This window comes from Aedes albopictus, chromosome 3, assembly GCF_035046485.1.
Source record: "Aedes albopictus strain Foshan chromosome 3, AalbF5, whole genome shotgun sequence".
Lineage (NCBI taxonomy): Eukaryota > Metazoa > Arthropoda > Insecta > Diptera > Culicidae > Aedes > Aedes albopictus.
Window position 1 is genome coordinate 303032064 of NC_085138.1, and position 24497 is coordinate 303056560.

At 37.6% G+C, this 24497-nt stretch overlaps 1 protein-coding gene across 1 annotated transcript in view; it reads right to left on the reverse strand.

Moving 5' to 3' along the window:
• LOC109418565 (uncharacterized) overlaps positions 1-24497 on the reverse strand; it is a 354422-nt gene that overhangs the window by 280099 nt on the left and 49826 nt on the right. The gene's annotated exons all lie outside the window — the stretch shown is intronic.

A 24497-nucleotide genomic window follows, 5' to 3' on the forward strand; every position in this document is an offset into this window, starting at 1 on the left:
GTAAATTAGTTTCGGGCGCAAAGACAATTCGCCATCGCGTAGGGCTGGCTGGTTTCGCTGGTTAGTGGTGGAGTAAGTCGCGATATCGGTTCGGTGTGGGAGGGGGGTTGCTGTTACCAGGAAAGCCGGTGTCGTTCCACTTGATAAGGTTAATTAATGAGACTTGAGGCGGGGAATAATATTGACTTTGGAGAATCTCATTTGTCCTGCATACGAAGTGTTGTTGGCTCGCCGGAAAAGAAATATATGGGTGTGACAATGGTTTAGCTTTAACTTGGAGGTCCGCGACAAGAAGAAGCCTATAAAGTTAGAAGGTTTGGCAATAAATTTAGTTCCTAATTTGCTTATCTAGAGATCAGGAACGAGAATTACATCACTGTGTCTAAAACTTGAAATTACCAAAAGTTGAGGCTCCTTTGAAATCTATGGTGAACACATTATGAAAAAATATATTGAAGCATTCTTTCTCTAATCTAGATAAATAAAAATGAAATGGTGTTTGTATGTCACGAATTGATTCGAGTACAAGTCAACAAATCTTAAAGATTCTTTCACTGTTGCATTCCTGCAGGGCTCCGACGTGCTCGTTCAGAAAAAAACAGAAACAGGCAACCATGCGTCCCCATTTGATGAAGAGTTGTTGAACAATATTCACGAATCCAATCACAATATTGTAGAAGCATTAGTTTCGTGACTGGATTCGTTTGTCCAATAAGCTTAACCATGATCCGAACATATTGGAATGGAACCCGTCACCCTCAGCATGGTCATGATGGATACCCACGCCTTTACAACTGTGACTATATGGGCCCTCTTCTTCTGCATATTCTATAATTTAAACTTCACAAAGTTTAAAACGAGCATCCTTCAGCTGCGGTATAAAGTTATCACATTTTCGGTTCATCTGAGCGAAAGAAATCAATTTCACTTACGCTCCTAGTAGTGTATTTCGCTTTCTCCGACCGAGCGGGAAATACTCCATTTCCATCACTCGCTTGGAAACATTTCGGCTGGCTCGTCGGATCGAAACGTTGCATAACAAACTAATCCGACTTCAGCTGCTTTGGTATCTATGTAGGTACCTATTTACACATGCCATCACCGTTCTTACGCTTACAGCACGAAGTACTGGTGACTGGGTTCAGTGCACATCATTTATTAACATCGAAACCGGAAAAGCACTTGAACTGTTGAGCTAACCAACCCCCCTCCGTTCGAATGACAGCGCTGTGAACAAAGTGTATAAATTGATAGCAGAGTGATTATCGGCACGAAAGAAATCCATTTGCTTTCAGTCGTAAATCATGAAAATCTACACGCGTTTTTGGTCGGTGAAAGAGTTGTGTTTGCTAAATGTCGTCATCGTCGCCGTCCCTTCCGTTTTAGTCGGTTGGAGTAGCGAGAACCATAAAGCAAATTCTCACGCAATCCCAATTAGCACCCCCTGTTATTTGGAGTTATTTAATAAAAAGCAACCAAATTGACTCGTCAAATTTCAAAATGGCATCTGACATGATGGGCTCTTAGAATACATTAGGACCTTTACTAAACTTAGAACCTAAAACACGAAAGAAAATTATAACGATTAGATTATTTTTCAATATAACACCAATTTATCCAAAACTTCATCATCATTTCAAAATTCAAGATAGTAATTATAGTCCATTTAAATTCCCCTCTAATTGAGTTGAATATATTTATGTTTCGAAGGAAAGCAACCAAATGGCCGGCATAAAATTAAAAAAAACCAGTTTAATCCACCTAGTGGTGATCGTGCCTTTCTCGTCGAATATATACTCAAGATGTTTCCGTTGATGTCCAATGTTATGTTCGACGTATAGACTGAGCTAAGAAATATCAGATCATTCAGTTGACTGCTTGAATGCCTTCACTATCACTAAAAGCTGATCAATATCAACACGATAATTACAAGCTAGGATATAACTTTATTCAGAATCACAGATCTCTTTGCAGTCTTCAACACAGTATTTTCTGTACACTTTGGGCTGTATTTTGTTATCATTGGTTACACGTCACAAGATTCATATAAAATTTGACAAAAAATATGCAAGTAAGTGAAAGTACAAAATTCGATTCAAATTTCAACCACATTACAGAGCGCGGGGGCACAACCAATCACGTCAAAATGTTGGCTCTACCCCATTCGGCATAATGCCGTTTGGCATAACGCCATTTGGCATAAAAGCCATTTGACATAAAAACCATTTGGCACAACGGTCATTTGGCAAAATTGCCATTTGCAATAACAAATATTTTGCACATTCTTACCAAAAAGGCTGTTCGTCGTGGTATGCCAAACGGCATTATGCCAAATGGCCATTATGCCAAATAGCCTTTATGTGAAATAGCATTATGCCAAATGTCCTTATGCCAAATGGGGTAGAGCCCAAAATGTTGATGTGATTTAATTTTAACTTTTCAATACAACAATGGCCCATCCTTCTGTATATTTACACCTCAGGAATCTGAAATGGTGTGCTTTGATGAGATCCTTTAGTTTTGCTGCTTCACATAAATTTATCATTTGCATTGATTTTGTGACCTTTCGAAATTACGACGAAGCATCGAACGCAGGTTCTGTGAAACTATCAGTAGTCTCTAAAGTCGTCTATTTCATTCCTATTTTCTTGCTAAACGTTTATCAGATTACCAAAAAAGCGGTTTAATGCGTCATATGCATGCGTTGGATTACTTTAATATTTGACCACTTCCAGCGGGACATCAGAATCCGGTTCCGGAACACTACCGGTTCAGATATGGTCTTAGACAATTTTTCTGCTTACCGTCCATAAGGTTATCGAAAAAGCCGTTTTTTGATGTGTCATATGCATGGGTTTGATTCACTGTTACGATTGACCACTTTCGGTGGGATACCCGGAACCGATTCCACGACACTATCGGTTGTCCTAAATATGTTCTGTGACAATTTTATTGCCATCTGTTCATTAGCGTGGCGCTTCCGGCTGGACAGGAAACACTACCGGTATTAACTTATGTGGTCTGTGCCTATTTTCTTGCTAACCGTTCATCAGATTATCGAAAAAGCCATGATTTGATGTACCGCAGCATGAGTTTGGTTCTCTTTCATATTTGGCCACTTCCGGCGGGACACTCGGAGCCGGTTCCAGAGCACTACTGATTCGAACACGGTCTGAGACTATTTTCCTGATTACCATTTATCAGGTTTTATAAAATGCCACAGCTTGATATGCCGAACGGATGGGTTTGGTTCGCTTTTATATATGGCCACTTCCGGCGGTTCCGGAACACTACCGGTTTAGATATGGTCTGAGACTATTTTCCTGCTAACCGCTCATCTGTTTATCGAAAAAGCCGCGATTTGATGCGTCGCAGGCATGGGCATGGTTCACTTTTATATTTGGACACTTCCGGCGGGACACCTGGAACTGGTAACGGAACACTATCGGTTCAGATATGGTCTGAGACTATTTTCCTGCTTACGTTTCATCAGGTTATCGAAAATGCCGCGGTTTGATATGCCGCATGTATAGGCTTGTAGCATTTTCATATCTGGCCCCTTCCTGGGGTACCGGTCCGGAATAACTAAATGGTCATAACTCCGGAACTGCTGGACCGATCCGAACCATTTTCAATAGGAAACAATGGAACCAGATTCCGCGTCGAATGAACCATCGGTCATTAAAATCGGTTGAGGTTTACTGCCAAAAAGTGATGTGAGCTTTTTGTCCACATACATACACTACACACGCACACACATACACACACAGACATCACCTCAATTCGTCGAGCTGAGTTGATAGGTATATGTAACTCGACTCTCCGGGACTTCTAACAAAAAATCATTTTTGGAGTGAAAATATAGCCTTTCCAGTACACTTAGTGTACGAGAAAGGCAAAAAGTAATGAGATGCATATAAAAAATATATAAATTTACTAAAAAAACATAGCATAAATGAAATCGCTATAACTTTTTTTCTTATCAATAATTTCAAATTAAGTCAAACATTTTTCAAAGTTTGTTATATTAGTCATAAATAATCAAAATTTCATTGCTTTCGGTTTGTTGAATACGGAGATATAACAGCTCAACGTAGGCTATCGGATAATTATACCATTTTCTAGAATCTTTTTAACTTCGTGTAGAATGTACCCGATATACTCCAAATTTAAACCACTGATACACAACTAGTTGATGAACTTCCAGTAAAAATTTGAGAATATTTGAAGCCCTTTTCGGAAAGTTACAGCTAGTTGAACATTTTTTGAAAAGTGAGTTATTTTGAGTATCCCCTGTAATTTGTCGGGGTTCTGCTAAACCGAACCAAAGACCATTTTTTTTGGAGAAATTGAGTGAAAAATATGATAAATCTTCCTTCCGTGTAAAAATCCAGTAATTCTGACAGCTCTTCGTGGAGTAAATTCAAAATTTCTGTTTGGCAGAACATACAAAAAATAAAACTGCATCCAACCAGAGTCTGTAAACCATTCGTAGAATCTGCGAAATATTTTAGCTTTGGTCCAGGTGATGAACATTTCAAGTTTTCCTCATCGCCGACAGATTTATAACTTCTAATCAACTCATAGTAACAATATGTGAGAGCATTTAATACGTTATTAAAAATGCGGGTGTTGGAGGATCCAATTAAATGTTCCGATGGCGCTGATCGCCATTTTTCCAAATCACATTCAGCCAGACCGAACCAAATCCGCTGCATTTAATAATCAATTTATTCTCAACAATACAAAAATCAAGGGCCCATATAGCCGAGGCGGTAAACGCACGGGTATTCAGCATGACCATGCTGAGGGTGACGGGTTCGATTCCCGGTCGGTCCAGGATCTTTTCGTAAAGGAAATTTCCTTGACTTCCTTGGGCATAGAGTATCTTCGTGCCTGCCACACGATATACACATGCAAAATGGTCATTGGCAGAGGAAGCTCTCAGTTAAGAACTGTGGAAGTGCTCATAGAACACTAAGCTGAAAAGCAGGCTTTGTCCCAGTGAGGACGTTACGCCAAGAAGAGAGAGAGAGAGAATACAAAAATCAACTGGTTTTGAAAACATGCGTTATGTCGATACACCTCATACTGATAATTTAACCCAGGAGACGTCATTGAACTACAAGGCTAATTAGAATAATGAAGCTTGAAAAAAAAAACAGTTGGTTCACTTTGGCTGATCGAAAAATGACGTTTTCACGAAAACCATCCTTGAGAAGAATATTTAAAAGTTGATTCAGACTTAACGACTGACCTTTAGCTAGGTAAAATGACCTAGAGGTAACGCGCTTAGTTAAAACTTAAATGATCCAATTTCAAATCTCTTTCATATTTTAGAAAACATTTTTGTACTTAGTTCACTTTGGCAGAACATTTTCATGGTTTTCATCGACCAGCATAAGTTTGAAGTACACTATTTGCTCCACTTTCACATTTCAAGACCTCAGGTCATGCACGGACATCATTTAACATAATCACTCTTGCTCTGTGCCTGCACAATACACGTGCACCCCCTATAAATTAAAAACATGGGTGTGAAGGGCTGAGCCTGGAGGGCTGAGCTGGGAGGGCTTACGCCGTTCACATTTCAAACTATTTTGAGACCTCTGTGCTATCATACTACGCGTCCTCTCTGACTCATGTAAAGGATTGTGAGTGATATCGATTTCAACTTCATAGACACTGAAAAATCGAGAGTTTTTTTTATCACAATCCGACTGGTTTTCTCTGAAACAAAGAAACACAGTCAGCCACACAGAACTATAAACCATATTCCAATGTTTTTGTTCAGCCAGAGTGAACTGAGTGCAAAATACTGAGAAATTAAATGTTATTTCTTCATCTCTGATGGTTATTAAAGACTTGTGAGTTACATGTGTGCGAAAAAGTTAAAAATAATCTTAGTTGTTGTTTATTTCTGAGTGGTTAAGATATAAGCTATTTTTATCTCGGAATAAACTTTTTGGCACTTAGTTCGGTTTAGAACCCCGGCCAATTAATAGTTGGTACGACCACAGACAAACAGACGTAACACTTGCAAAATTTCAATTGACCACGCTGTTAACGTTCATTCTATATCTTCATAAGGGTGACTTTCACAACCAGAGGCGCACGCATCGTTTTTCTTTGCATTTGACGCTTCACACTAGCGCCTTCTGTTGACAATATTGCACAACCCAGTGTTTCGTGAAACACTGATAATGTGACGTACGTCTGTTTGTCTGTGGTTCGACGTTTTCCTAGACAGCTAGTAAATAATAAAATCACGTCATTTGATCGGTCAGGTTAGGCTTAATAAATTTTTCCACGAACGTCTCATCGCTTTGCGGTCTTCGGAGGTCTGATTCCTCGTAAAGTTTCTACAGAAATCATTCATCGACTTATTTTTAGGGATCAAGGGGTAACCCTTAGCGAATTTTCTTTGAAGAAGTAATTTTTCCTCATACCAAATCGTAAGAAAATTTAAAAAAGGCGGGCGCTAAAATATAGTTTCTTTGATCGAGCTGAAATTTTGCACAATTTATATGGGGGCAACATGACAACTAAAAAAGTATGCAGGATCGAGAGTATTCCCATTTTTTTCTCATATAACCGTGTCCTAGGCTAATGATCATAATCCATACAACTTTCCTGAAGACATTAGTGTGTACTAGCTTACATATGGTAAACATTGATCTTATATCTCACAACTGGGTGGTGAAACACGCATTTTTATCATGCAGAATAACTTTGTAGAACATTTAAAAATCCCAAAAATATTTAGACAAAGTTACAACAAATAAACTGGTTTTAAGGGTTCTACCCCGCTAGGCCGAAAGCCGTTAGGCCGAATGCCGTTAGGCCGAATGTCGTTAGGCCGAATGCCGTTAGGCCGAAAGGGTCGGTAGGCCGAATGGGTCGTTAGGCCGAACTGGTCACTAGACCAAAAGGGTTGTAAGGTTAAACGGTTTGATTAGACAACTGGATGGTAAGAAACTGCTTAATGTTTGAGGGAAACGGTTTTCGACTTTGAAATTTTGGTTGGCTTTGAATGGTTAATTAAATAAACACACTAATAGTTTTTCGTGTTTTAAAGTCTAAATTAAATTATAGTTACACCGGGAACAAATTCAGCGTTCCAGTACGAACATGATTAACAAGATTAAGTGCAAGTGAATCGAGTTCTCTAAAACTTAGAAAGAACAGCCTATGTTTAAAAGGAGAAAAAATCTCCGATAAAAAAGTTGTTAGCTGTTATGCTTATGGTGAGTATAAAAATATTACGAAAAAACACCCTATGTTCAGAAGAAAGAAAAGCTCTGTTGAGGGCTGTAATCCTCATAATGAGTAAAACTTTTAAACTAGAAAGAGCAGCAGTAGACTAGCGCCGTGAAACAGTTTAGAAGAAGTAAAATTTCAGATGAAAATGTTGATAGCTATAATACATATATGAGTAAAACAGCCTATGTTCATAAAATGAAGGAACTCTGATGAAAAAGTTAATGGCTGTAATCTTTATAATGAAAAAAGATCAGCCTATTTTCAAAAAGGAAAAAAATCCGATGAAAAATTTAATAGCTGTAATGTTTATAATGACTACAAAAGTTAGGCTAGAAGAAAAGCCTATGTACAGAAGAAGGAAATACTCTTATGAAAAAGTTTATTGGTGAAATACTTATAATGAGTAGAATAGTTAAACTAGAAAGAACTTCCTATTTTCAAAAGAAGGATAAATCTCCGATTATAATTTTATTGCTGTAATGCTCATAGTGAGTAGAACATTAAAACTACAAAGAACATCCAATGTTTGAAAGAAGGAAAAATCCCCGAGCTGCTCTTACACTTTGTACAGCGCCTAAATGTATTCTGTTTTATTATATTGAACTGGTTGCCTTTGCGCTGTTGTCTTTTTTGTATCCTGCTCATAATAGAATGTTAAGCATGATGATGTTGAAGCTTTTAGGTTATGTATAATAGCCTTGTTGATTTGTATTACATTCATTTGCAAGTAGTATAATTATGTTGACAATGTTACTTATTGAATATCTCTATCCTGTCGATAGCTTTGGTTGTGCCCGTTCATCATAACTCTTTGATTCTGACTAAAAATAAGCTTTTTCTAGATGCTGTTTTATAAGCCTTTTCTACTTCGCCTCCCAAATTGATTTCCCCCACAGTTCCCCAACGATGTCGACTTTTCTCATGTTTATTTCGTTTTGTGCAATATAAAACGATAAAATCAGTAGACACATATAATAACAACCTATTCGCCCTAACGACCCTTTCGGCCTAACGGCATTCGGCCTAATGGCCTTCGGCCTAACGGCCTGCTCCCGGTTTTAAGGGGTCGTTCCAAAAAAAAAGAACCATAACTCTAAATATAAAGCAGATAGAAAATAGGGTCTCCAGTTAGCCTAGTGGTTAATGCTATGGATCGCCAATCCGGAGGCGGCGGGTTCGATTTCCGTTCAGGTCGGGAAAATTTTCTCGACTTTCTGGGCATAGTGTATCATTGACACACTGTACAAATTCATGCAATGGCAGGCAAAGAAAGCCCTTCAATTAATAACTGTGGAAGTGCTCAAAGAACACTAAGTTGAAGTGAGGCAGGTCAAGTCCTAGTGCGGACGTAGAGCCATAAATAAGAAGAAGAACAAGAAGAAGAAGAAAATAGGTTTGATCGGCAAGTTTTCCCATAATGTTGTTTTCTACAACTTTTCTGAAGACTTAAACACGCTTCACTTATGAAGAAATCTAATTCCACTCTTATTTCTTGATGGATTAACCATATTGGTGATGTTTTAAAAAGATGGGATAACCATACCGAACAACTTCTTCGAAGACACTAAACATCTAGGTTATGTGTGCCATCAGTAATCTCACGCTCCCATATTCATCCTAGGTATTCGAAAACAAGCGATTAAGGCACCGATTTATTCCGTTCTTTTTGTTTTCATGGGTGCTGACTTCCAACAAAAAATACAAAAAATAAGAAACAAAACAAACAGCGCTTCAATCCTTTGTTTTTCGTAAGATGAAAATAGGAACCACATGCTTTATAAGGGAATCAATACCCTACAATATTTTTTTCTGATCTAAAATGATTATGATCAGTGCTGCAATTTTTCGACAGGCCTTTATGATAGCGATATTTTGCTTTTTTCATTTTGTCCGTTTTGGTTTTCCTGTCAAAGTTGCTTTCCGATCAGCAACACGGGAGCGAAATGAAATAGGTACTCACACTCGCACGCAGCGTGCTGAAAGCGAGAGCTGACAGGGCTAAATTTCCATTCAATTTTCTGTAAGGACTGTATCGGAAAATAACTATAAACGTTCACAATTGCCTAAAAAATAATCTGTTCGAAATAAACATAACTTTATTTTTGGAGATACTATATAAATCTCTTATATAAAGAATGGCAGTTCTAATTTTCAAAAAATAATCATTTAACTTGGACTTTTATCTCAAAGATTGCACAAATGTTTTTAAAATTTTGGACACCTCCTATAAATTTAAAATTGCGAAAACTGTGGGAAAATATTCAATTTTTTCTCTTATTTTTGCGCAAATATGTTCTTTTCCAGAATGCTCATGATATAAGAAAATTATTTTTATCAAGAAAAATTCGCTCCGCAGATTAGGGCAATTCTTAAAAATGAAAAAAGGCCATTTTTCGAGGAACTCTTTTTTTATGCGTCTTCAAAGAACGATTACGCAAATAATAAATACAAAAAGCTGAAAATTTGCATTTTTTTCGATTGGGTATGTACAGTAAAACCTCCATGAGTCGATATTGAAGGGACCATCGACTCAAGGAAATATCGAGTAGTGGAACAAAAATCCATTGGGAAGTTTTTTGGGGGACCATCATAGTAACCCAGAAATTATTTTTCAGTATGCAAAAAACTACCTCCATGAGTCGATATCGAGTCAAGGAACATCGACTCATGGAGGTTCGACTGTATTTAAATCTATTGAAGAGGTAGTTTTACCAGAGAACGGAATTTTATAACCTCTAAAGATTTTTAAAACAGAGCATCAAAGTTCGACCAAAAAGCAGGTGTTTTTTGGGATAGACCATATTGTTAATGTTGGAGGGTTTTCTATCCAAAATAAGCATTTCAAAAGTCGGTTTTGAGTGATATGTTATGTGTACATAACTGCTAGTAATAATCATTATTTTCCAGATTTTTCCCCGTACAATTTTTGTTCGTTACAAATGATTGAAACGTTAAAAAAATTTGAAATAAAAACTGTTTGTCCAGATTGTTATTTTGTGTGGCATACTCATATACCCATATTTTCAATAATACTAAACATTTTCCAATTCTATTCAAGCTGTTCTAAAATTAACTATATTGTGAAGATTTCATAGAAGAACCGGAATGAAAAGACCAACCGTGCGTCGAGATAGAGCATTTTGAATGTTTATAGTTAATTTCCGATACAGTCCTTAGTTGAGTGTTTTCACCCGTGCTAACGTATAGGGCACTCACTCTCACAAGCCCCCGCTTGAGACGAATGGCCTTTCAGCATGAGTAGTGTGTGGATGATTGGGAATTGATCTTATTGGGTCGCTCACGAATGGAGCTCTCGGACTCTGTAAGTTCTCACATCGAGGAACTGAAAACGACCGCCGCAGTCATTCATTTTCGGCTGAAAAACAGGCACTGAGACTGATATTTTGCAGGACTGATTATGATCACAAAATTGTGCCTTTGGAAAGGGTCATTACGTCACGCTTTTGGTGAGAGGAGGATTTTGCAGAACGTGACGACTTATTAAGAAATTTTGAGGTCCCATACAAAACGTATGCCATTGAAAGAAGGGTGGGGGTGTTGAAAAATTTCGATTTTTGCGTGACATAATTTGTGTACCACCCCAACGCTTGTTGGAGCTATCATTTACCCATATTAGCTAAGGCATATTACTTTAGGGGAGACTGAGGAGACTTGATCCCTGGGTAGACTTGTTCCCCCCATATTTGCTCGGAATCCAAAACATTTTTCTCCAAAACTACTCCTGGACAAACGACTATGTTTTGACTATAAGTGATTTCGATTGTACATTGCTTTATTTTTTAACGGCTGATGGTTTGTTTTCAGTCCTTCAGAAATCTTTTAGGCGATTCCGAAAAATCTCAATAACTTTGTAAAAACTGAACCAAATCGTGTCAAAATTTCACAGAACATAGTTTAAATAAAATACTTTCAAACTTATTTATCCAAATAAGGCTGTTGTTAACATATTTTAATTAATTCAGTTTAGTATACACAACAGTGACATGGGGAGACTTGATCCCTCGAGGATTACACACACATTATACATGTGAAAAATAAAATTTTATTCGGAAGCCTCTATTTGTTTGGAATTCTAGTCTTTTCAACGATAAAATGTGTCAGATAATTATAACTTTAGTACAAACCAAGAAAAGGGGGATCAAGTCTCCCCATTTTGAAAATACGGCATATCCTTAAAAATTTAAGGAAATCTTACAATTTCAAACACTCCATATTCATCTAATATACAAGAAAACTCGAAAAGAAAATGAATAGGAAGACTCTGGAATTATTTTCACTTTAAATAAACCATGTGCTCAAAGGGGGATCAAGTGTCACCCATTTTTAAAAAATACATCATAAGACATGCCTTCATAAAACACAGTTTTGAAAACATTAACAATAATTTAAAGCCCTTGTGCATTAACTTGCAATAGATGTTTACCGGCCATTTTGTACGGAAATCGGATCTGGTTTTGTGTTTTTCTTAAAGTTTCAGGTAAATTAAGAAAAAGGGATCAAGTTTCCTCATTTTTTGTTGCGTATCGATCTTTGTTTAGGGTATTTCTGCTTTATCTTATTTCCTTTAAATTTTTGCTGCGATAGGCAGTTTTATCGAAAAATCCGCTGTACTAATTATCATGCACACTAGTTTCTCAAATGCTGCAAAAATCATTTGCTTCTCCTCAATTACCTTATTTATGCACTCCTGCAAAAAGCTGGAAATAACGGGAGCTCTGGAAAATCCGCTTCGGAATCCACAAATCGCAACAACACAATTGCCTCGTACACCTTAAGCTTCTCCGAAAAGGGGTTACTTTCTGTGCTAATTTGCTGCCGAACCGTTATCCGAACACGACCGTACTTGCTGCCTTTGGATAGGAAATAGCACCTGGCTGGGAAAACACGAAATAACACTTCCACCACAAAATGCAAGATAGCACACACCACTTGTGAACAACCGCGGTGGGATAAGATTTCCCTTTTCTCGCAAGGATCAGCTGAACAGCTTGGCTTAGAGGACGATCAAAGCTTCAGAACGGAGCACCCCGAAATACACTTCAACTTCAACGGATCTTCCCAAACGAGAGATAGCAACGTCGTCGTCGTAGTCGTCGGTCGGAACACACGTGTGCACGAGCAAAAGTATCACTTCGAAGTGGCACCGATGAAAATCCTTGGATGGCTCATCAGCTGGTTTTCTCGTCGGTCGGTCGGTCGGTCGGTCGAGTCGAGGCTCCTCTCTGTCAGCTGCTTTTCCCGGCTTTCCCCCTCGTTGGGGGGCATACGTGTCAATTGCGCCGATGCAGTTGAAAATGTTTGAAATCATCAGATTAAAAAGTTTTAAAATTCAATCAATTAAAAAATTACATTTTTTGTTAATCGACGTTTCGTTCGATTTTGTTCGGTATTTGTCAAGAGGAAACCAGATAACCGTTCTTCAATTTTTTTTATCACTATTGAGATGAGAAGTCATATTCAAACTATTCGAATTCATTATAGTGATCGTTTCGCTTTGAAAATGCTTTTTTGTCAGTAAAAATCGCATCCCTTGATCGTTTTTGCTCCACACCGCTTCTATGTCTTCTCCCAAAATTGGAGCTCATTTAGTTGAAAATTGAGACTGTACAAGCTCTTCAAACTTTGTATGGGAAATACTATGGGAAAACGATGTTTTTCATTCAATCGACCGTAATATTTCCCCAAATGCCCTAGAGCGTTAGTTGACCCTTGGTACTTCTAGCACAGACAAACAGACGTAACACTCTAATCATTCCCATCGTACATCGATTTAACCGCCAATTTAAAAAAATTATAGTTGGCCAACTGGCCACCCGTGGCGCTCACGTCAGTTTTGTTCGAGTTTGACGTTTACACACTACCGCCACCTAGGTCATCGTTGGCCAAACTTAGTTGTTTTAACATTAGGTGATTATGTTTCCGTGACTATATTTTGAATCGAAAAGTGTTCGAAATGTTACGTCTGTTTGTCTGTGCTTCTAGGTTACTCTATCAGCTACAACTTTGCCAAAAACTGCATTCAAATCGCATGCCTCATGGTTCTGGTCAAAGTCTACTGTCCATATAAATTTTGTTAATTTTGTATGGGCAAAAGTCTATTAGGGGGGAGGGGGGTCTGAGATTGCTAAATTTGAGTCTACGTAGTTTATGGACAGTGCCTTACTCGTTTCAAGGCTGTAATCTATCATTTCAATAGTGAGACGCATTCCTCCCCGATCTCCTCTGCCCATGGAGGTGGCAGGTGGTGGAAAATCGACGACTGTGGACGAAAGGCCTATCGTCCTCGTGCTTGTCTCGGGTCATGGTATAGAATACTTTACTTACTCACACCACTACCCAAGTAGGTAAGTACTTACGTAGTATAGTGGATGGTTCGATAGTGAGCAAGTTGCAACCATTCGGCCTTCAACAACCAGCGTTCTGAAGGCGCACGATGCGATGTTATCGACTTGCATATAAGGCTTCGGGAACGAGTTTTCCACTCTCACTTTTGCGATGTTTGGGGATATGCTCTTACTCGCATTCAGAGAGAGCATTGAGTCTGGAATTTTCCGGGTAGGGATGATACAATTTCAACACATCGATTAAAATGCTCGTAAGGATATTTAACCGGTATCCCCCCAACAGCAAGAACAAAATTCAAATAGCTGCCATTTAGGCATTCTTATAAACGATTACTTCCATCTTAGTCCAGATCGAGTCGTAGATTGATTTGCAATTTTATTGTACAGTTGTTAAGCGCTACAAGCCAAACTTGAAATCGGCAGATCCCTCCCAAGTAACACTACATGTTATATAATAGTCTAAATGTCACCATTCGTACCAGATGTGGTGTATTTTCCTTGAATTATATACTCATTTTTGAACACTTATAAAGTCAAAACAGCGCAAAAAATGGCGGCTTTTAAAACATCTTACATTTAACCATTTAACTCTCTATTTTATTACAAGATATTTATCGAAAATATAACTTGGAAAATACACATATAGTGCAATCACATTTTCCAGTCCGAATAAAATACTTTATCAATGATATAACCTGTAGAAAACTTTTATATCACATACCATTTGCATTGGTTGGAACTAAGTTGTTTGAAAGTCGTATAACTGATAAAAAGCATTTATATTACAAAATACAATCAATTATGCGTGTAGCATCTAGAATGACGTAAAGCAAAACAGAAACAAAACAAATTTTATTGATACACACAATTTTGGCCTTCACGAAAAAAAAAACAGACTACCTAAAAAATACGTTAAATTAACGCAAAAATAAGTAAACCGCTTGAACTTTTTACCCAGCAGTGGGTTGTTTCCTCGCTCTCTTCTTCGCAATGTTGTCGAAAACAAAGCGAGAAGCAGCTACCTAGCCGATAATGTCCGTGCGAGAAGCCAAATTTGGTTTTTTTGCCGTTTACCCAAAAGTGGGTTTATTTTAACCCACTAGGGTACTTTCGAAAGTCAATGCTAGGTAGAAAGAACTTTGCGATGGGTTGCAATTTTCTGCCGGGATCAAAAGGAAACTACCCACTCAGAGCTTTAACGTTTGGGTTCTCGCACGGAAGGGCCGATATGAGTGAAAAGAACCTATATTTGGGTAGATTTCTGGTTCCGTGTTGTCGACGACTTGAACATGCAACATGGAAATATTGTTGAGCCAATTTGTATTTGTAATGATAGTAATTTTTTTGGAAAACTCCCCAGAAAATGGATTATTCTCAATAATAGTAACGCTTTTTTACATGCGCTTCCAGATTCATGGTGCAACTTCTCATTTTGCTCATTCATTTTTAAGCGCTACCGATTGCAATTAATGATCATAACATTAATCAACCAAAATAGGTTATTTTTGCATCCACTTCTTGAGATAGCTCGAAAAAATAATATGGCAGATATCAAACGATTCTCACAGTGCCGTACAGAAAATGTGAACAAGTATCACCATTTACAATATGTATTTTTGAGGCCTGAGATTGATTTCTACTATTGACCAACGTTAGAATAGTGCATTTTTAGCTGTAAAAATAGGTTTCTTCGGAATTTTAGACAAATCGACTAAAATAAAGACATTACCTTTTCGCATATTTTTATTTGGTATATACATATGTTTGCCATATACTCTAATCCGGATGATTTTTCTAAATCCCATGCCTACAGACTGCGCAGCAATTTAAAAGTATGTTTAAATTACGCTTATAATGCATCCGCAGAACAACCTTACAATATTTTTTGGAGGCAGTTGTACCTGCGATTATAATACGTTTAAATAATATATTTTCAACAAACGTATTGCAGAGATCATACCAAAATGAGCATCTGTCAAAATAAAAAAGTAAACATTGCAATAAGTAAGTAAAAGTACTCTTCGATGTGTTGCAGCTTCGGGGTGCAAATTAAGTTTTACTGGATGGACAACCGATCTTGATCAGATTAAAAGAAAAGCCGAGAGAAAAGATTAATCGTTAACTGATTTGCTGGTGTAAAGAAGGCCATAATGGGAGCTCGATGACGTCCGAGATGATTTGTGAGCAGCTACTATGCCGCCGTGAAGGTATTTTGGCGCGTTGAATCTTCTCCATCAAAATCAACAATCCGACGAGATATGCCCACTAAATTCATCACCAACTTGTCCGTATTGATTGTTTTTTTACGACAATCATCTTTTGTGCTCTACAAAATACTTACAGTTGACGTGACTCCATTTCGACATAATCTTGCTCATCGGGAACTTTCTGATCACTGCGGACCAAATTATGAGCCAGTACAGCTGCGCAGCCATCTGTATTTATTATTTCATTTTTGGGCTGCAGTTGTAAACCTTAAGAACATTCAAACCTTGTGCTAAATACATTGTAATATTATATTTGTAAAATAAAACCCCTATTGCTTAAATGGGGTTTGATATTGTGTAGTTGGAATTTACTATAATATATTCAATAGTCCAGGACTAGAACATATTTGATCATAGCATTGGCGATGTAGAGTTCTGTTTTTGGGATGTGAACAATGGTATTTTCGTTATTGGTTTGCATGATGCTCCATTAATATTATATATTTATAGCATATACGTAGTTTAGACTTGCGATACTCAAGTGATTTTATTTGCAGTTAGTCATCGATAGTCGAACGGCTAACATAATAAAAGCATAATAAAAACAGAACATGTTTTCTGATTCAGTTATACTACTGTTGTAATACATCTTTTGACATTCTGATTGCCAAAGATGTTTTCTGTGTTACTTGGGCTACCAGAAAGTGAACGAGATTCTAGTGGCCATAAGCGCTCGTAAAATGCTGGATGTCTATTCCACTCTATTGTTCGGCTTGTCCGCCTATTTCAGAGTAATTCCGGTGGATCACTGGGTGAGACCCCAACATCCTAAATAATAATAATAATAATAAATTTTATTAATGCTGGTGGTGTTGTTTGTCGACATTTTTCGGCAATACAGTCAAAGAAACCATGCGTTGATTCTTTTTTCCCTAATTTAGACCACATTGATAATGTCAAAAACAAGTAAAGTAACCTGCTTCAAACTCGATCCATGTTTATATTAAGCGTTATTATAAAGTTTTTCCTACGTATTTCTGTGGTTTTGTACTCAATAGCATAGGAAGGGTAGAATATGATGCAGAATATTTTTTCTGGATATCCTAGGTCATCCAAATTGTTCTTGAGTTTAGATCCCAAAGTCTATGCGTGTAACAGTAACTTCTTTCATTATACAAAGCTACGATTTGTATTCTATCATGTCCCGTAAATCTTCTGAATGTTCAATAGACAGTATCAGATCAGTCGGGATATCCTAGGTCATCCGAACTGTTCTTGAGTTCAGATCCTGAAGTCTACGGGTGTAACGGGAGCATTCATTGATAATGAAAGCATAAAACCAAACTCACCCATTTAGGGTAATTTTCCAATTGTTACACGGCTAAAAATTCGCCAATTGTTGCACACCTCATAAGAATAACATGGAGTGTGCAACAATAGGCGAGTTTTGCCGTGCAACAATTGGAAAATTTCCCTATTTCAAACGACATTTTTTTTTGGTTTAAAGTTCAATAATAACTAATTACACTAGTTCACAAAATAAAACGAAAGTCGTGAACTTCTGTCAACGACTAAAATTTTTGAAGCATAATTTAGCGCTGATTTCGAAACCGTGCTTCAAAAAATTTAATGTACAACAGTTTTTGAGTTTCAGCTCAATATCGAGTTTTAAAACTTTTTAAAATATGGAATTTAATAAAATTCAAATATCTTGCGTTTTGTTCAACCAATTTTAAATCTTTTTCCATAAATTAAAAGCTGAATATAATACCATTCGATCATCTGAATGCAGGTTTTGCGTCAGATCGATAAAATTCAAGAGATTGGCGAGTTTTGGGAACGATATCCTTAAATTTTAGCAAAATTTACAAAAATATATGAAGAAATGTATTTTTTTTCTCAAAAATAAAAAATTATTTAAAAATTCTTCCTCAACGTTTTTTTTTGACATATCATATGTAGGCGAGATACAGTAAAAAATTCAGCTCAATCGGAGCATTGATTACGAAGAATGAGGTCTGTGAAGTGAGCGACTTTGCTTAAAAATAGAACAAAAATCGATTTCAAATCATCATCCTTGTATGGAAAGTCGAAAAAATTTCCGCTCTACAGTAATTTTTTTCCTACGCATTTTCGAACTCAGGGCATGATTCTACACCAAAAACGATCATCAGCTTACCGAGTTCAAAAATGCTGTAAACTAGTGTTATTTATAAATATTTTGCTAGTACGATAGTTTGCAATTTAACAAACGTGTTAGTTGTTTCCAACTACACCGTGGTGTGTTTGAAAGGATTGTACTTCTTTACCCCGAATGTCGGTTCCGCGAATGTCGTTTCCCCGAAAGTCAATTCCCCGAATAACCCGTTTCCCCGAAAACCATTCTAGCGATAGAACTTGAAAGAACCACTTATAAAATTAAGAAGGGTATGATTCGGGGAAATGGATTATTTGGGGAAAAGTGCCATTCGGGGAAACGGCATTCGAGAATTCGGCGATCGGGGAAGCGACATTCGGAGGAAAAGCAGCACAACCGTTTGAAAGGAGGTAAATTGTTCGATAAAAAGGTTAACAGCTTGATGTCAATTAGCTTTTGTTAAATGTAATTCGAAAAACGGCCTATGCGTTAAAGAAGGGAAAATATACCATGAAAATATTAACAGCCTCATGCCAACAACTATTTGACCAGTATAACTAGAAAGAATAGCCTATGTTTGAAAGAAGGGAAAATACCTGATGAAAACATTATCAGATTGATCGTGCCACCAATTGTTTCGAAAATATAACTCGAAAGAATAGCCTATTTAATAAGAAGGAAGAATATACTATTTGTAAAAAATCCTTACATTGAAAAAAAATCCAAGAATGTCATTTTAAAATTCAGCCAAATATGTATTACATACCGTCAGGTATATATATATATATATAATTATCTATCATTATGCTATTGTCACACATGAATGATAGATTGAAAACTGTAAGGTATCTTTCGAGATATGATGTATTCTAGGAAGTGAATTTCCCTGAAATTCAGCATTTTGGGGAATTGTTTTCCCGCAAATGACGGGACAACCGTAAATATTTGATAGAATAAATTATTCCTTCTGCGGCCTTGTTTGTGTATCCATTTGTTTAAAAAAGCAAATATGAAAAGTGCTGGTAAATAGTGTATGTTTTTCCTATAAGAAAACTTCAAAAGTAATCAAGTTGTAGAAAGAAAGAATGACACCGCCGAAAGGAAAACCGCAATCATTAGTGATATCCTAGGTCATCCAAACTGTTCTTGAGTTCAGATCCTGAAGTCTACGGGTTTAACGGTAACATCTTTCATTATACAAAGCTACGATTTGTATTCTATCATGTCCAGTAAGTCTTCTGAAAGTTTAATAGACAGTATCAGATCAGTTGGGATATCTTAGGTCATACAAACTGCTCTTGAGTTCAGATTCTGAATTCAACCGGTTAACGTCCAGTATATCCAGTGGTATCATGTCCTTAACACAGGAAAACAAAAAAAAAGTCTTCTGAAAGTCTTCTGAATGTTGAAAAGACAGTATCAGATCAGTCGGGATATCCGAGGTCATCCAAATTGTTCTTTAGTTAAGATCTTAAATTCTACGCGTGTAACGGTAATTTCATTTATTATACAAAGCTACGATTTGCAATTTATCATGTCCAATAAGTTTTATGAAAAATCAATAGTCATTATCAGATAAGTTGGGATATCCTAGGTCATCCAATCTGTCCTTGAGTTCAGATCCTGAAGTCAACCGGTGTAACGGTAATTTCTTTTATTGTACAAATCTACGATTTGTAATCTATCATGTCCAGTAAGTCTTCTGAATGTTCAATAGACAATACCAGAGTGTATTTTGGAGGCAAAGTAAAAAGGCCGCTTTTTTCATTCGGAACGTCGGCGTGCGCGTCTTCGTCGTCTTCTATTTGACTGTGCTCATCTTCGTACGGGACGGTTTAGTGTGTCTTTGGAGGCAAAGTGGAAGTGCCGGTTTTTTCATTCGGATCGGCCACGTCGTCGTCGTCAATTTGAATGTGCACATCGTCGAACCCGTTTGTAGTTGTAGCGGTTCAGTGTGATTTCGGAGAAAAGGCCAGTTAGTGGTAGATGCTGCAGCACATACGCACTGGACACTTCGAAGGATGTTAATTGGTGAGCTCGTTAGATTTTATCATAATAATGAATGCTAAAGGATTTTTAAAATTTGGCTCTGGTTTTTGTGTATTTATCTATCAGGTATCAGAAGGCCGGCTCCAGAGGCACGTTATCCTCCATTTGGGACATTTGTGCCATCGCCAAAATAATAGCCTATTTCATCATCTACCTGAGGGAAAAGGAAGAAAATAAGGATGGGGATGGGGATAAGGACAGGTAGGAAAATAGGAAAAGTACCCTGGAAGAGGATACTAACGCATAAGCGTACCACAATGGGTTCAAACAGCGCCCTGAAAAGGGCACTTTAATAACGCATAAAGCAAAAGAGAGCCTATAGCTCTTTACCACAGCGGGTTAAGAACAACAGAATATCCTGAATATCCAGGTCTCTGAAGTCAGTTTCCCTTAATAAGTGTTTACTGAATACTCGGAAACGCAGTTGCGCAAAAACTGGACAGTTACATATCAGATGATACGAAGTTCCATAATCGGATTCACGGCTATCACATGCAAATGAATCAGCTTGCTGAATATTCACCATGTGATAGCTGAGTCGGCAGTGGCCAGTCAATGCTTTGACCAGAATGCTGCAATTCTGCTTTGACAGATTTGTAAGATACTTCGCCACCCTTGGAGATGGCTCAGTACAATACAATTTGGTTTGACGACATGACTCCAAACTATTCCAGTATTGTCTGTGTTGAGTAGCAGCCCAGGTGTGAATCTGAAGCTTTACCCAACACTTTGATATCGGAATATCTGGCTCAGGGCCAATGAAGTCATGTGATGCTCCAGTGCGAGCTAACTCATCAGCCAATTCATTTCCAGCGATGGAAGAATGGCCTGGTACCCATACAAGGTGAACAGCGTTTGCTGAATTCAGCTCCTCGATTTGAGTTCGACAAACTATTTTCGACCTGGAGTTGGCCGAAGCAAGTGCTTTAATAGCAGCCTGGCTATCTGAACAGAAGTATATTACTTTGCCCATTACGCGCTGCTGAAGTACTGATTGCACCCCGCACATATGAGCAATGATTTGAGCCTGAAAAACGGTGCAGAGTCTACCAAGTGAGTAAGACAGGTACAGCCTTATCTCACGAGAATAAACACCAGCACCTGCTCGACCTTCGAGAAGGGAGCCATCAGTGTAACATACGATGCCGTCTGAAATACTTCTCTCCAGATAACCAGATGTCCAAACTTCCCGGGAAGGGAATTTCATGGAAAATGTCCTATATGGAAAATTACAAGCAATTGTAAGATCACTTGGAGCAAGAACAATTTTGTCCCAATTCACCAAAAGTGAAAACAACGAGGTGTGTGTTGATGTGCGGTTCACAGGAGATTCCTCTAGTAGACCGAGTACCCGTGACCGGTAAGTGCAAGGAAGTGCTTCTTGTTTGAGATGAATGTGTAGTGGGGCAACGTCAAAGAGAACTTCGAGCGCTGCCGTAGGAATTGCAGAGAACGCTCCAGACATCGCCATTAAGCACATCCTTTGGAGATGGCCTAATTTTGATTGGACCGTTCTCACTTCGCCCTTTTGCCACCACACAAGACATCCATAGGCCAATTGGACGTTGTGTAAATCCATCTGATTTACTTGGGTTTTAGACTTCAAGTTGTACCAAAGGTTCGCCGGCATTGCCCGAAGCCCATTTAAGCTTTTTTGATTCTGAACTCAATATGAGGTGTCCAGGAAAGCTTGGAATCAAGAATGATGCCAACGTACTTTTCCTGTTCAGTCACATTCATTTCGGAATCAAAGAGGCGTAAAGATCGAACACCATTGCGGTTTCGCTTTTCCGTGGAAAGAACAATACAGGTCGGACTCGATTATCCGGGTGACTCCAAAATTATTTCACCCCGGATAATCGAGCCATGCTTCTTTTCTTTTATTCTTGATGTTCTTCAATCAAAAACTGTTCGTTAAACATATAAGCTAACATGCATGACGTTGTAGTGCTTAAACTCAATGTATGGTATTATTATAACCATGTTCTTAGAAAATGAAACTTTAGCTGAAAAATGTGAAAAAATAAAAACAATTTTTAAATGGGCAAAATCTTATTTACAAGTGTTGTATTTGATGTTTATCGCGTTTTTTTGACATTTTATTATTTCAAAATTTGTAAACAAAGCAAAAACAAACTTTTTCCCGGATAATCGATCCATTTTTGCCGGATATTCGAGCCCCAGATAATCGGGCCCCCGGTTAATTGAATCCCCGGATAATCGAGTCCGACCTGTAGATGTTTTACTCGGATTTACCGAAAGGCCATATTGGCGACACCAACCCTCAACTACCTGAAGAGCGTTTTGCATCAGGTCGAAAAGGGTGCTGATGCACATACCGACTAACAATGTTAGGTAGTCGTCGGCAAAACCATAAGTAGGAAAACTGCTATTATCGAGGTGATGCCCATATAATAGACTATAGTCTCACCATCATGAGTAAAGATTTTGATTCTGGTTAAAACTCGGTAGCTCATTCATGAGGCAAGCGATTTGAATGCAGTCTTCGGCAAAGTTGTAAGTGAAAGAATAGCCTAGGACAACCACGGGTCAACTAATCCTTTCGGGAACTTGGGGAAATACTAAGGTCGATTGAATGAAAAGCATCGTTTTCCGATAGTCATCCCCATATAAACTTTGAAGGGCTTGTGCAGTCCAATTTTCAACCAAATAAGCCCAAATTTTGGGAGATTGCATAGAATCTGGTTACGAATCGAATAAACGGTGTGGAGCAAAAACGATTTTTCAAACCACGCTAGTAGTGAGTTTATAAGGAAATGAGTGAGTGAGGGAATATGTTAGCTAATGAGTTAACGAATTAGTGAGTAAGTAAGTTAATTATTGAACGAGTGGGTTAGTGAGTAGATAAGTTTATGAATTAATGAGTAAGCAAGCCTGTGATTGATGTAATAAGTGATTAGTTAATGAGTTACCGTGATTTCGAGTGAAACTGATCACTTTTCGTAGTTTTTTGGTATTTATTTTTGAGTATTCATCCATATGGTGAAAATCAAGACTTTAGAACAAGTACGACCATGGTTTCTATCAGTCAACGGGTTTGAAACGTTTACTGCAAAATCATTTAATTATAATAAATATCATTTGAAATATAAAATCAAAAATTTTACTTTCGGGGTGAAATTGATCAGTCAGTGACATGCCTTTGTATATCCTGAAAATATTTTTCCACCTGAATTGACCACGCTCAAAATGCGAAAACCTTTGCAAAACTTTTACAACTTTAATAAAATTTGGAATTATTTAAGTTTAAAGTTTCCCATTTCCCACAAATTGTTTTAGGTTTAGAGCGTTTTTTTGACAAATAAAAATGTCCCTCATGCCGATCAATTTAACCTCACTGCTCAATTGCACCCGAAATGATGGTATTTGCTCGATTTTATCACAATACGATAATAGTTACCGAAATAACTGTCTGTTAAAGAAAAAAAATGATTATTTGCAGCAAAACATTTGTTTATTTCATGTGAAGAATTAACTTTAATTTAAATTCACAAATAAAAGAAAATTGAAAAAATTACATAAGTGATTTTATGGTACCCAATGGCTAAACTTTGGCCTCATAATATAAGTGGAACTCTGGTTCAAAAAAGTTGATGCCTTTCCGATTTTGTACTCTGGTATACAGGGCATCGAAATGTCAAATGCGTTATGACATTATTGCCATACCATTTTTCAGCATGTGTATACCATTTTTCATTGCTGTGAAGTAAAACAAAGTCCTCATAGATCTAGACTGGTAGCACGTGGAGGTCTAAAACAGGATATAAATTGTGATAAAATTTTGTAAACTAAATTTAAAAATACGTTTTCCAGCATTAAATATAAAGAAAGATCGATATTTGAAACGTGGATGTGTTATTTCGATGATTTCAATGAATTTCCAGCAGCTTATGTTGCGCATGTCTCAGATGCCAATCTTCATTCCTGTATTCTTTGCCTAAACTGGAATGCTGGTTGGATCAGATGCTTTTTGTTCATCAAAATAAATGACAGTTTAGCTCCTACTCTACTCTACGGAGTTCTACTCATGTTATGTGCTTTGGCCCTGTCCAAATTTAATATACCTGAGGGTGTCCGAACCAGGTGTCCAAATTGCATTTGTTACAAGTGATTGAAAGTCGATATTTTTTTTTTTCAATTGTTTCACCAGAAACGCATAGTATAGTCACATTATAAGCGTATTAGAAACTTTGCAAGATATTCAATTGCTTTCTAAGAAAGCTCGGCGACAATTTTCCCAACGTTGTCCTCAGTCTGTCCCAAATTCATGAATTACCCTTAACCGTTCAATTCAATAATGAAATGTGATCAGATATCACATCTCACCTCTCTCGTTTCTCTTTGGCATATAACAAACAACACATAGAATCGATAAAAGTTCCAGCCGTTCCAAATGCTATGTTTTTCGCTCGCTCTCATCAATCTCTCTGAACGCACGGAAAGTTTGAGCTTTTT